This window comes from Onychomys torridus, chromosome 23 (genome assembly GCF_903995425.1).
Source record: "Onychomys torridus chromosome 23, mOncTor1.1, whole genome shotgun sequence".
Lineage (NCBI taxonomy): Eukaryota > Metazoa > Chordata > Mammalia > Rodentia > Cricetidae > Onychomys > Onychomys torridus.
Window position 1 is genome coordinate 9975069 of NC_050465.1, and position 14470 is coordinate 9989538.

The window sequence follows — 14470 nt, forward strand, 5'->3', positions numbered from 1 at the left end:
TATTGAACATTGTAATAATCGTATTTATACAAATTTTATTTATTGACCACTTTAATTTCTACTTTTGAGAAGGGCCATTCAGATGTTCCCTGTTAAATTTTGTATTGTTTTGTTAAGTTTCTTGAGTTGCTTTTTTGCATTTTGGATATTAACTCTTTGCTATATAAATAAATATCTGGCAAATGTTTTCTTCTGTTTTGCAATTTGTATAAACTCCCTTGATGTTTGCTTTTCTATGCAGAAAGTCTTTAGTCAAACTTACTTCTATTTCCTGTGCTTTTCAAATTCTCTTCAGAAAGCTACTGCCTGTGTCCGTATATTGAGGCGTTTGTCCTATGTTTTCTTTTATTAATTTTATGGTCTCAGATAGTCAAGTAAAGTCTGGTTCATTTTGAGTAGACTTTGGTTCTGAGAGAGAGACTGTGATCAGCCTTCAATTTTTCCAGGGCCATCTGCTAAAAAGGCCACCATTCATCCTGTACTTGTGGAAACTGTTAAGAATCACTTGACATCAATTAACAGTTCTATTTCTAGGTTCTCTTCCTGTGTTCCATGTTGTTGTTTTTGCTAATAGCATGGCATGTTGCTACTGTGGCTCTATATTATCATCAAATTAGACATTATGATGTCCCCAGTTTAGTTCTGTCTGTTAAAGATCGCCTTTGCTACTTGAGATCTGTGGCCATTTATGGTATATGAATTTTTAGATTGTCTTTTCTATTTCTGTGAAGAGCAACATTTGCATTTCAATCTACAGAATGCTTTGAGAATTATAGCTATTTTTACAATATTAACTCTCCTATCTATGAATACAGCAGTTCTTTCTCCAACTTCTTTTTCAGATTTTGCAGGTTTTGGGGGCAGAATTATTTCACTTCCTTAATTTAGACTTAGCTGTCCTTTGTCCAGCTCCAGAACTTTATGAATGAGGATTACTTTATTTCTTTCCTACCAAAGTAATTAATGGTATAAAGAAAAACTACGGATTTCTGTACATTAATTTTGAGTCTAGATTTGCTGAATTCATTGATCAACTCTGGTAAGTTTTGGTGGAGATTTTAGGTTTTGGATGTATAGAATTGCATTGTTGGCAAACAGGTGTAATTTCACTTCTCCCTTTCCTTTTCATACTCATTTTCTTTCTTTCTCTTGCCTCATTACTCTGGCTATATTTCCTAATGCTTCACAGAATAAGAGTACTGAGAACAGACATCCTTGACTTGCTCCTAATCTTAGAGAAAATGCTTTAATTTTTTTTCTGTTCAGTATGATGTTGCCTCTTTGTCACATAGAGTCCATTTGGTTGAAATAAGCTTCTTCCATACTTAATTTGCATTGTTTTTTTTAAATCATGAAAGAGTGGTAAATTGTTATCAGTTGCTTTTCCTTCACCTATTGAGATGTTCATTTGATTTTTATCACTCATTCAATTGACAAAGTTTATTATTTTAATTGATTTCTATATATTAAAATCATGGATACAGTCTTTTCAATGTGTTGTTGGATTTAATTTGGAGTATTTTTTCTGATGACTTTTTGCATCTGTGATCATCAGGACATTGATTTACAATATTGTATTTTGTGTGTATGTATGTTTGCCATGTTTTAGTAGCAGGATAATGCTGAACTTACAAGTTTGAAAAGGTTCTCTTTCAATTTATGGGATTGGTGTTAGTTCAGAAGTAAGGTAAAGTTGAATAATGAAGCTACCTCTCCCTGAGCTTTTATTTCCATTGGATGAGTTTTTAGAACTAATCCAATCTCATTACATGTTATTGGTTTTTACAAAGTTTTAAAACTATCTTTTTGTTCAATTTTGACAGGACACAGATATATATGCACAGTTCTATATTTTTAACCTTGTAACATGTAGTTTATAAAACAATACGTAGTGATATTTTTCATTTCTAAGACATCAGTTGTAGTATCTTCCTTTTCACCTATAATTTTATTAGCAATTTTCCTTATTAATTCTAGTGATGATTAAATCCAGGATTTTCCACATACCAGGCAAGTGCTATCCCACTAACTGATGCTACAGGCCTGTAACTTCATTTATTTGGAATTTGTGTCCTTTACCTAAAAATTTGACAATTTTATTTATCCTTTAAAATAGCTAATTCTGTTTTATTGATCACCTATATTTTCTTTTTTATTGTGTCTACTTTATTTATTTCCCATTTGACATTTTTTTCCTCTATTGTTTTGGGTTTGGCTTTTCTTGCTCCCCTGTCTTTGAAAGAATCACTGGGCTTTTTTATTGAATTTTTTATGTCTTTTAAACTTAAGAAGTCTTGGCCATAAACTTCTTTCTTAGTTTTGCTTTTGTTGTACCCACAGGTTGGTATAGTATGTTACTATTTTCATTTGTTTCAAAGAAGTTTTAATTTACTTCTGATTTTCTCAATGACCCACTATTTTTTCAAAAGTTAGTCAGTCTTCATGTTTTCGTGTAGTATCTGTGGTTTCTCTTAGTGATGGTTGTAGCTTCATTCCATGGTTGTCAGAAGATATAAAGTATATGATTTAAATATTTTTATTTATTAAAGCTTGCTCTGTGACCTAACATATGCTCTACTCTAGGGAACATTCAATGCACTGATGAAAAGAATATATATTCTGATGTTATTGGGTGGAATGTTCTGTTTTTGTCTGTCAAACGCATTTGTGCTGTAGTAAAATTTAACTATGATGTTTCTTTGTTGATTTTTCATTTTTTTTGGTTTGATGATATTATCTATCCCATAATAATTACCTACAGTATTACTTCCTTAAAGCCCATCTCTCTCTGTAGGTCTAATAGAGTTTGTTTTATATACTTGGATGATCTGACATTACATGTATAAAGGCTTGTAATTGTATCTTCCTGATGACTGGATCTCCTCATCAGCATATAGTCAGCTTCTTTTTCTCTTATCATTGTTTTTGCCTAAAGCATACTCAGTTTGATATAAGTACAGTTTCTTCTGTTTGCGGACAGATTCAGTTTTCTTAAAGTATTTTCTACCATTTTACTTTCAGTCTGTATGTAATTGTATTAGATAGTTACATTTTTTTATATGCAACATATTGCTGGGTCTTGCTTTTTTTTTTCAATCATTTCAGCCAGCCTATTTACTTTAGTTGGACATTAAAGACCACTAATACTATGAATTATTAAAAATGACATCATTGTGTTGCTTTTCTTCTAGTTGTTTTGAATCTTCTTTGTTCATTTGTTCTCTCATCTTTGTAGCTCCATGATTATTCTATCGATACCACCATATTCATTTCTGTTTCCCATGTGTGCATCTAGTCTACCTTTCTCTCACTTCTGAGGGCAAGGCTTCCTTAAGCATCTTATAAGGCCGTCGTATGTTCATGAATTCTCTTAGTGTTTGCACTTACTTTGAAGGATCATTTCTTTTTCATTTCTGAAAATAACATCTCTGATTACAGGAATCTTGGCTTGTAGTTATTTTCCTTCGGGATTGGAAACACATTTTTCTGTGGCTGCCTGACTTATCACGTTTCTTCTGATAGATCTGCTGTTAATCCAATGTCATCTGACAGTTTTTGTGTATAGATTTTGAAACTCTGTTTTCTTTTGAGAGCTGAATGCATTTCATGGCAAAGGTCTTTCTGTTGTATTTCTTTAAGGTTCCCTAAGTCTCTGATGCCTGGTTTCTTAGGTCTCTGATTGGAAAATTACTGCCATTATTTCATTTTCACACTCCTTCCTCTCTTCCTCTTTGGGTAACAGCGTTCGACCTGTTTGGTGGTCATGCCCCATATGTCTTGAGAGATAACTTCATGAAAAGTATTTTTTATGATTCTCTGTGATATTTTAGAAAATATTACATATGTACATAATATGCTTTGGTAATACTTACCCTATGTTTTCTTACCTCATCCTTCCACTTTCCATATTTCGAATAAATTTTCCTTTCCTTTTCATTCTATCCTCCAGCCCTACATTTTGTGGTTCTGGATTTCTTCTTCTGGGTCTAGTTGGAGAGGCTTTTAACATTTTTTTCTAACTTACTGAGATGCTCATTTTTAATATTTTTGACTGTCTTTTTAAAAAATCATCTTGTCTTTCCTGAATTCGTCCATATTCTTTGTTGTATTCTTAATTTCATTTGCTGTTTCTATAAATTTTCTTGGGTTTCCTACACTTGGATATCTTTGGTTTCTTTTATTAGAGGGACAATCTTTAGGAGCTAAATATTACCTTTCTCTCATGGTTTTCATGTTTCTATGCTAAAGTTTGCACATGTAGTAGAATGGATGTTTCTTTATATGTTGTTCTTACATGTGACATGGGACTTTTCTTTCATAGGTTTTGAAATTCTTTCCTTTCCTATACTTTTGAGAGTTGAACATATCTCATTAAAAGGGTCTTTTTAAGCTATATACATTTGGGGGTTCTATAAGTATACTCAATTCATGGAACAGTAAATGCCTTCTTTTGAATGTGTGTGCTGTAGTATTGGTGTGTATAAAATGTTGAGTTTATTCCACCTGGGCAACATAGTGTTTCACCCTATAGTTTCTTTGGCTGTGATGTCATTTTGATCCCATATTAAAGTTGAGCAGACCTATGGTTATTAGAGGGTATGACCCCTCAAATGATTTAGAGAGCTGTGATATATGCAGCAGAGTACTTGCCAACACTCAATATTAATTCCTCAATGGGCGTGTCTGTCACTGGCAAGTGATAAGAAGTCACTAGGGAATGTCCACGTTGGACGTACTACTTAAAAGGGTCTTTGGTAGTGACTGTACAAGTGATGATGAAGGGCTTGAAAAACTTGCTGTCTTATTACACAGTGCTATGGACCTGTGAATTTTCATACAGTGTCAAGAACAAGGATCAAAACCCAGTCTTACATATTAGTGGTATGTGATTAAAAAAAGGCATGATAGTGATGAATGCTTGGAAACATTAGATGTGTGGTGACAGAGGGAGTTGTGCTGTCCCCTTCTGCTACTATTCCAGATGTGCAGGATCACAGACTATTAGTAGTGCATGCTGGACTATGGGACAATACATGGAGGCTTTTATCCTGGCTCTTTCTATTATAGTCTCAGTTTAGGATTAGGGAGAGCAAATCATAGCTGGATTTGTACGAAGTTATTCTCAGCTCAGATTAGGATAGTGATGAGAGAGAGCAGAATTTGGACAGCACAAGGAGAGAATGTTCTTAAGGTTGTACACCCTAGCTACAGATCTGTGGCAATAGTCAAGGTAGCCCCGATATGCTTCCACATGCAAGGAACCGGTAATGAAACATGAGGGTTCTTTCCCTGCCTTGCTTGTGGCGGACAATCATGTAGGTGGGCTAACACTACAGGGGTAACACTGCTTATGACCTTCAAAACATGCTTCTCTGTGCAAGAGAGCAGTGGAATAATAAGAGTTCTTTCTCCAGCACATTGCTGACAGGTGTCTATGTGGCTATTGGAAAAGAGGTAGTAGGAAGTATTTACATTATAGTTGTGTTCAGTTCTATCACTCATAAAAAAATAACATACAACTAGCCACATTTCTGGTCCTGAAAGGCAGGATCCATGATCCCCTACTTTTCGAAGTCACCTCTATTCCTACCCATGCCACACCACTTATTTCCTGAAATATAGCGCTCTTTGTGGGCTAGTTTCAGAGGTTCTTTATTGAACCAAATTTGATTTGTGAGGCAATTAGCTTCTGAACAAGTACAGAAGGCTATCTCTGGAGTCCCAGAGATGGGGAATACACAAGGATTTTGATTCTCCAGAGCAGCACAAAGACAATTGGTCCCTTCTCAATGTCTTCAGGCAACAGCACCTGGGAACTCTTCCCAAAGCTGGTTCACGATGCAATTTCTTACTTATTCAGGATTTTGGTTTCCGGGAGTTGTGAATCTTTCTAAGAGCTAGTATTATCAAGCATACACACTGGTGATTTGGTTTGCTGGGAATCACTTTTATCTTCATCCTGGTAGAGGGAGACTCCAACTTCCTTAGTCTTGGACCAGATGGCAGGTGATAGAATATTTTGTTTCTCTTTCTATCGTTCTAGTTAAGGCCTCTGGATTTGTATAAAGTTTATACTTTTCCACACATTGGTTGAGGTGATCATGACAAATGCTGGAATGTATCAGTAGAAAGTCAGCCAGAAGAGCAAAACAACAAGCTGTAGTCGAGAGAATGTTGATGATGGAATATCTTATAAGGCATTGAAATTTTAAAAACATTTTGTCCTTTTATCAGTTTTATCACATAAACCACACTTTTATTTCATTTGTTCAAATTTCAGCTGAAGCCAGATGCATTCCTCAGAAGAGTAAAACAAAATCAAAACATTGTTAAGTGGATTCTGCAAATTGTAGAATCTTAGAATTAGAGCTGACTAAAAAGGAAAGTTATTTTGTCCTTGTTAAACTAGCTTTAAAGTATTTCTTCTGTTCTCATGCAAACGAATTCTATTCTGCCTAGAGTATGTACTTTCAAATGGATTTTAGGCAGTTAAAATCAATCTGTACTGCAAACACAAGATTTATTAAAATGATGTTTTGTGATAGAATTAAGAGGGCTTAGTGTTCAACTAGTTAACTTATGCAAACAGAAATTCAGATAACTTAAATGTTCATGCCAAGGGACATTATGTTCATTTTATTCTCTGTACTGACTTTGGGATATATATTATCCCATATCTTTGATAGCTAAAGATTACTTTTTTTTCTATTAAAAGTGATACTAGGCTAGGAATGAAATTTAGTTGGTAGGTTGGCAAGTTGGTAGAATATTTGCCTAGCATATTCAAAGCCTTAGGTTTAATCCCCAGCACAGCATAAACTGGGCATGGTGGGACATATCTGTAGTTTTATCATTTGTGAGGTGGAGGCAGGAAAATCAAAAAGTTCAGTGCTGTCCTTAGCTTTATAGTGAGTTTCAGGACAGCCTGTGCTATATGACAGCCTGACTGAAGGAGAAGTACCTATACATGATGTTTAATAGATCATACATGCTATACATACATGTCAGTAGAGCACTGAAAATGCTGAGTTTGAGAAACAAACTTCCCTTTCTTATTTCTTAGAAAGTTTATCTTTTAGATTAAAATTATAACTTCATATATTTCTTAAAATTTCATTAACTGATTAATTGTGTGTACATATGTGTGCGTGTAAGTTATGATGCGTGTATGATGGTCAAAGGATAACATACTGAAGTCAGTTGTCTCTTTCCACTATGTGGATCATGGGGATTGAGCTTAGATCATCAACTTGGTAACAAATGCCTTTCCCAACTGAGATGGCCCCAAAGTGGAAACAGAATAGCTTCTTGCCTTTGTTTTGTTGGAACTTAATAATTGCATTAATTAGAACAACTTTACCAGACTAATTCATGCTCCAGGTAATCAGAAACAATAGCAATTAGTAAACAACATCAAGGATAAAATGTACTTGTTACTATACTTTGCCCAAGCTTTTAATATACAATTAATAGCATAATAACATTATTATTTTTTTCTGTTTCTATAAAATACAATCTTTTAAGATTTTTTTTGTTTTTAATAATTTGGGTTTTCTTTTTAGTAGGAGCATAATTAATATGTAACATCTCTTCAACAAAACAGTTCTTAAATGTAAAAATTAGCACACAGTAAAAGGATTTTTACAATTTTTCATTGTGTATATTTTTAGATGATTCTGGAAGCTTGGATTTTATTTCTGGTTTGCCATGTTGCAGAAAAGCAAGCATGAAATGTATCTATTTTCCATTGTATGTTCCTGGGTACCATGCAGAGCGAGCATTCCTGCAGTGACAGATGTTGATGTTGACTGTATCAAGTACGATCATTCCAATTTCTGTCTACAGAGACAAGTAAATCATTAATCACATAATTGGAACAAAATAAGTTGCCCAACTCTCCTGAAAGACTTTGAAATATTGACATGGTCTCATATGTAGTCCTCAAAAATATTTCAGTAATGTAAGACAGATGATTACAGAATTCAGTTCCTTAGAGTAAGTAGAAATTCCCCTAAAGTGAACAGAAGTTTTGATTTAAGACAGAGAGTGAAAAGATGGAGGAAGATGCCTTACAGACTAAAAGCTTACTGCTTCTTTTCGTCTTGGATTTCATTATGTGACTTGGGACTATTTTACAGGGTTGTCTGGTCTAAAACATTCTTGTAAATTCTGTCTGATTCCAGCCGCCATTGAAGAATTGCCAATAAATCCTAACAATTTACCAATTACTGTGTACCAGGCTCTGGACTATTCTTTACATGTTTTATCACTTTATCATAGTAAAACACCAAAGCTATTGTCCCCATTTTTAAATCAAAAGAGTTTCCTAAAAATGAGAATTCATTGCACAAGGTCATCAGGCAAGTAGGTGACAAAAATAGACGTTTTAATCTACATGTGTTTAACTTCACTCATAGTTGCACTGAATTCATTATGCAACTGGTTACATTAATCCAACCTTCCCCAAACATTCCCCTATTATACTGTGTCACCACTGTGCCTAGGATTGTTACTGACCAGATGTCTTTATATGCTTCCTTAGTATATAATTGTTAATCATAGAAAACACAGTTTCCAAAAAATATTTTCTGCCCCAAGTGATTGTTGTTATAATTCTCATAAATCATTCAAAATGGAATATACCTCATACTGTAACCCAAACTCATCACTCAAAAATTTGAACTGCATAGTCAGCCCCCAATATAACTCTAGCTTCTTCCCAGTGAATTTCAGTCATCTAGTAATTAGAAGATTTTATACTGTCAAAAGTCTCCATGCTTTCTTTTGCAGTGTGCCAAGGTCAGTTTCTCAATTATTTTCTTTTCTCACTGGGTCATTATTCAAACAGCACTACTGATATCACGTGCAACTAAAGCAATTGGAGGCTTAAATCCCATATGATCTAATTATGAAAAAAGAATTGGCTAGCTATTATGGTAAGTTTACACTTTGACCTGAGGAAAATATTTTGAAAGATGTTATGTTCACAGTGGGTGAAAAATGAGATGCACCAAAATTTCTTAGCTAATTGAGACTGGAGAAATGCTTGAATGATCTTGCCAACTGACTGATCCCTGTTGGGATACATTTTACTATGTGAAAGAAGCTTAATAATCTAGTGAGGAATGTAGAGCATTCTAAGTAAGGAATGCAAGATTAAAGAACAATGTCATTGAAATGAGTCTTGAGAACAGAAGTATACCAAAATAATGTTGAAAGGTTTAAGCATAAATATATATTAAAATAAATATAATTCATTTCATAGACCTGTGCTACAGAAGGACAGACATTATGTGAATCTAGGCTACTGTACTACTGTGTACAGTAGTAAAGTGAAAAGTGAGAGTGATAGGTGTACTTCTGTCTCATGGATGTGACTATAACATTGGACTCATGAACTATGTGTCATGACCCAGACATTTAAAAGTCTTCTTTAGCCAAGAGTCCTGTTATTGTTTTTTTCTAGTGGTTAGTAGGATGTGAAAGAACTGGGTTTTGTATGCTAGCTGATATAAATGCTTGTGCTATATTCTTTTATCCCCTCTTTTTTCTTGAAAATATATTTTTTCATATAAAACATTCTGATCACTATTTCCTTTCCCTCATCTCCCAGATCCTTCCTTTTTACCAACCCATTCAACTCAACACTTTCTTCTCTTTAGAAAACAACAGGCAAGACAAAACAAAACAAAATAGAATAAAACAAAGGAAACAGAAAACAAATCAAGGAGGAAGCATGAAACACACACATACACACATACACACACACACACCATGTAGAAAAATGCATACATACAAACCCCCCAAATCACAAAATCAGACACTATAATATATAAGCAAAAGAACCAGCTCAGCCACAACTCAGATCCACATCCTGGGCCTTGGGTTGACCCACCGCAGTGCAGTATTTACCCCATCTGTTCCCTGTTGGAGTGCATGAAGGGACTGGTCCTGTGGTAACCACAGGATCTCCATGACTCGAGGTAACAGCAGGATATCAGAGAGGAGTTTTGATGGAGGTCCAGTGATGATGGTGTGCTAGAGGACTTGAACCAGACCAATGACTCAATGCAATGAACATTTTGTGGGTGGGGCTGATTGGACAAAGGGGTATACTGCATGACACGCTGCAGGCCAATGCCACTAGGATGAGAGAAAAGGTGTTGGAAAGAGGAGGAGTGAGGTGGTTTTATGTATGTGTTTTGTTTTGTTTTTAATTGATATTTTTGGGAAGGATGCTGCAGGGATAAGGGGAGGATATGGAGGGGCAGGAAGGTGAGTGGTATTGGGGTACATGATGTGAAATTTCCAAAGAATCAATAAAGAATTGTGTTACACAAAAGAAAGCGCAGATGACACTACCATGTGACCTAAACGTACTTCTCTTGTGTTTACACCTCAAGAACTCTAATTCAACACACCACAGTGAGATTTGTACATCCTTGGATGTTCCTGCACTACTCACAACAGCTAGAAGAGGAATCCAGCTTAGACTAATTTTAAGGATGGATAAAAATGTGGCACATAGTGCTAAAATCACCAATGTAATTATGTTAAGCCATAAAGAGAAATAAAATCATGACATTTGCAGATAAAAATGCTGACACAATGTATTATGAGACAAAAATATCTCCAGAAATATCGTTGAGTTTGTCATGTGTTGGCTATCTACTGCTGGACATGGACTCTACACTTAGGTGTAGTTTTTATACCTAGTGAGACACCATTGGAAAAAAAATAATTTTCCTTTATAAGTAATTGGAGATAGTTTTTGAATTAATGATGTGTGCTCATGTCCACTTCCTCTGGCAGTGTTGGGACTCTATTTGGCTGGACATGTGCAGGCCCTGTGCATGCTGCTGCCATGGTCTCTGTGAGTTCATATGGTATCAATCCTGTTGTGTCTGAAAGGTACTATCTTCTTGGTGTCTTCTATCCCACCAACTCTTACAGTCTTCCCACCCTCTCTTCTGCATAGCTCCCTGAATCCTAAGGAAAGACATTTGATTAATGCAGCACAATCCTAATTAGTCTTAATAATAAAACCTGGAGCCAGATATTGGGGTAAATGCTGAAAGTTCAGAGAAGCAGCGCAGCCAGCCAATAGAGAGACTCCTCACCTCCACACAATCCTCAGCTGGAAAGGGACCAAACTCCTGACTCTACCCTGCCTTGTGACTTCTTCTCTCCACACAGCCATATCACTTCCTGTTTCCTCTTCCTAAGTGCTAGGATTTAAAGGCGTGTGCCTCCCAGGTGTTGGGATTAAAGGTGTGTGCCACCACTGCCTGGCCTCTAGTGGTTAGCTCCATTCTGATCTCCAGGCAAGCTTTATTTGTGTAAGCACAAACAAAATATCATCACATGTAGTGGGTAGCCATCCCAGCATGGCCTGGAAGTTCCAACCCCCATTGAGGCTTCAGTAATGCAAGGCGGGGCAGAGGAAGGAAGCGGAAGACCCAGGATGGAGAGAAGAGCTCTCGCTTGGTTCTGGGACCCTGGATGCTGGAGGTAGACCGAGCAGAGTTCTCCAGAGAACACCGCTGGACTGTGCCATACCTTTGCCAGACCCTACAAACTATCCCTTCATTTGTAAGTTACCCCACAAAATAAACCTCCCTTTTAACTATGTGGAGTGGCCTTACTAATTTCACCAATAATCACAGATTAAGACTTTCCATTAAGGGATGACTATTCCAAGGTCTTTCATTTTTCTGCCCCTTGTCCAGATGTCAGTGTCTCTATTAGTCCCCATCTCATGTAGGAAGAAGCTTCTCTGATGATGGTTGAGCAATACAATGATCTATGGGATGTCATTAGGAAGCATTTTATTGTTATGTTCTTATAGTAGAACAATATTTTTTCCTTAGGTCCATGGTCTAACAAATCTCAGATTCTTGGTACCCAAGCAGCATCACAAATAGGGTCCATCTCATGGAGTGGGCTTTAATTCCCATCAGATAGTGGTTGATTCCTCCCATAGCTTTTGAGGCACTATGGCAACAGGTTATCATTCAGGCAGAAAACCATTGTAGGTCTCAGGGCTTTTAGCAGGATTAGTGATCACCTTACTCCTCTGGAAGTATGCATGGTATTTTCTAGTACCTGAATCTAGTGAGTAAAGGCAAAAGCTGTAGTTAGTCACCATCATGATGACTTTCTTGTGTTCATTTAGATAAATAGGCATTGCCATCAGCAAATAGGGCATGACTATCAGTTTGTAGAGAACAGTGAATAGCCTTGGCAATAGTCTGAGTTATTTGGGGGTTTCCATAGGACCCCTTTGGTCAACTACTCAATTAGATGTAACCCATTCCTGGCTCTGCAGGTTTCATTTGGTGGTGAGGGATATCTAGGAAGGGCATTCTCTTCCCTGCTGTTTGGTGATTCCATTTGGATTTTTTTCATATATGTATATATTTATGGAGTTTCTGCAGTAGGAGGTTTCCTTATCACCCTTCAAGTGCTCCTTAGTGTTACCCATCACTTCTTGTATTTCCTTCATGACTTTTTCTTTCCTCACATCACTCCATAGATGTGTATTAAATTTCTTATTCCTTGAGAGATCTTTCTCTCCCCCAGTCTCTTTCTCTATAACTAACATCTGTGGTTATGTGTATTGTAGCATGTCTATAAAGGCTCAAAAGATAACTCCACATGTAAGAGAATACTTATCATATTTGGCTTTAACATCTGGATTACATCACTAAAAATGGACTCATTTACTTGCCATTTTGTGATTTCATTTTTTAACAACTGAATAATATTTTGTTGTATAAAATGCCTCACATTTTCATTATTTGTTCATCTGCTGATGTGTGTATATCCAGGATATTGGAAATTTCTAGCTATTATGAATAGAGCAGCAATGAACATGGATGAGTGGGCACGTCTATAGTAGGATGTAGAGACATTTGGGTATACACCTGAGAGTGGTACAGCTGGCTCTTGAGGTAGGTCTATTCTGTTTCCTGAGGAACTGCCACAATTATTTATGTAGTGGCTGTACAAATTTGTACTTCTACCAGCAATGGATGAGAACTCCCCTTAGTCCACATCCTCATCAGCATGAGCTGTATTTGTTTTATTGATCTTGGCCATTCTGACGGCTGTGAGATAAAACTCAAAGTTTTGATTTGAATTTACCTGATGACTAAGGATGTTGAACATTTCTGAAAAAGTTTCTCAACCATTTGTATTTCATCTTTGAGTAGTCTCTGTGTACTTTAGTACTCCATTTTAAAATTGGGTTATTTATTTCTTAATGTCCAGTTATTTTGTTCTTTATACATTTTAGATATTAGCCATCTATCAGATATTTAATTGGAAAAGTTATTTTCCCATTCTGTATGCTGCTGATGTGTCCTAATGACAGTGACCTTTACTGTGCCAAAGCCTTTTCAGCTTCATAAGGCCCCATTTATTAATTGTTGATCTTACTACCCTATGTTGATATTTTATTTGTACTAAAATGTGATTTTATTTGTATGTTAATAAATAAAGTTGCTTGGGGATCAGAGCTAATAGCAAGCCATAGCAGAAGCCACGGTGGTGGCGGCGCACACCTTTAATCCCAATCACATGACAGGCAGATCTCTGTGTGTTCAAGGATACAGCCATCATGGAGACACATGCCTCTAATCTCAATACCAACCATAGAAGACCTAGAGGTCTGTATAGAAAGGCAGTGATGAGGAGGTCATATGGTTGGATTTACAACCAATGAGAAGGCAGAACAGAAAGTCAATAAAAAGACAGATACACAGGAAGTAGGTCTTTTTCTGAGGGGAAGGATGGTAGTGGCAGGAAGGGTAAGAAGGTGGTTTTAAGTCTCAGCTCTTAGCTCCTGCTCTGACCTCTTAGACTTTTAACTCTGCATTTGGCTCTGTGTTTCTTATTTAATAAGACTGTTACATCTACTGTACCCAGCTATCAGTATTCTGTTCAGAAGGTCTTTTCCTGTGCCAAAGAGCTCAAAATTATCCCCCGCTTTCTCTTCTATCAGGTTCAGTGTAACTGGTTTTGTGTTGAGGTCTTTGATCCATTTGGAGTTGAGTTTTGTGCAGAATGGTAAGTATGGATCCATCTGGATTCTTTTACATGCAGCCATCCAGTTTGATCAGCATCATTTTTAAAGATGTGATATTTTATCCAATGTGTGTTTCTGGCTTCATCAAAAATCCAGTGTCCATAGGCATGTGAACTTATTTCTGGGTCTTCAACTCTATTCCGTTTATCAACATGTCCCTTTGTTGTGTCAATACCATGCTGTTTTTATTACTATAGTTCTGTAGCACAATTTGAGATGGAAGATACCTCCATCAAGTCTTTTATTATTCAGGAGCGTCTTGATTATCCAGGATTTTTTTTTGTGCTTCCATAAGATGAACATTGTATTTTGATATTCTGTGAAAAAATGTTTTACTATTTTGATGGAGATTGCATTTGACCTGTAGATTATTTTGGTAAG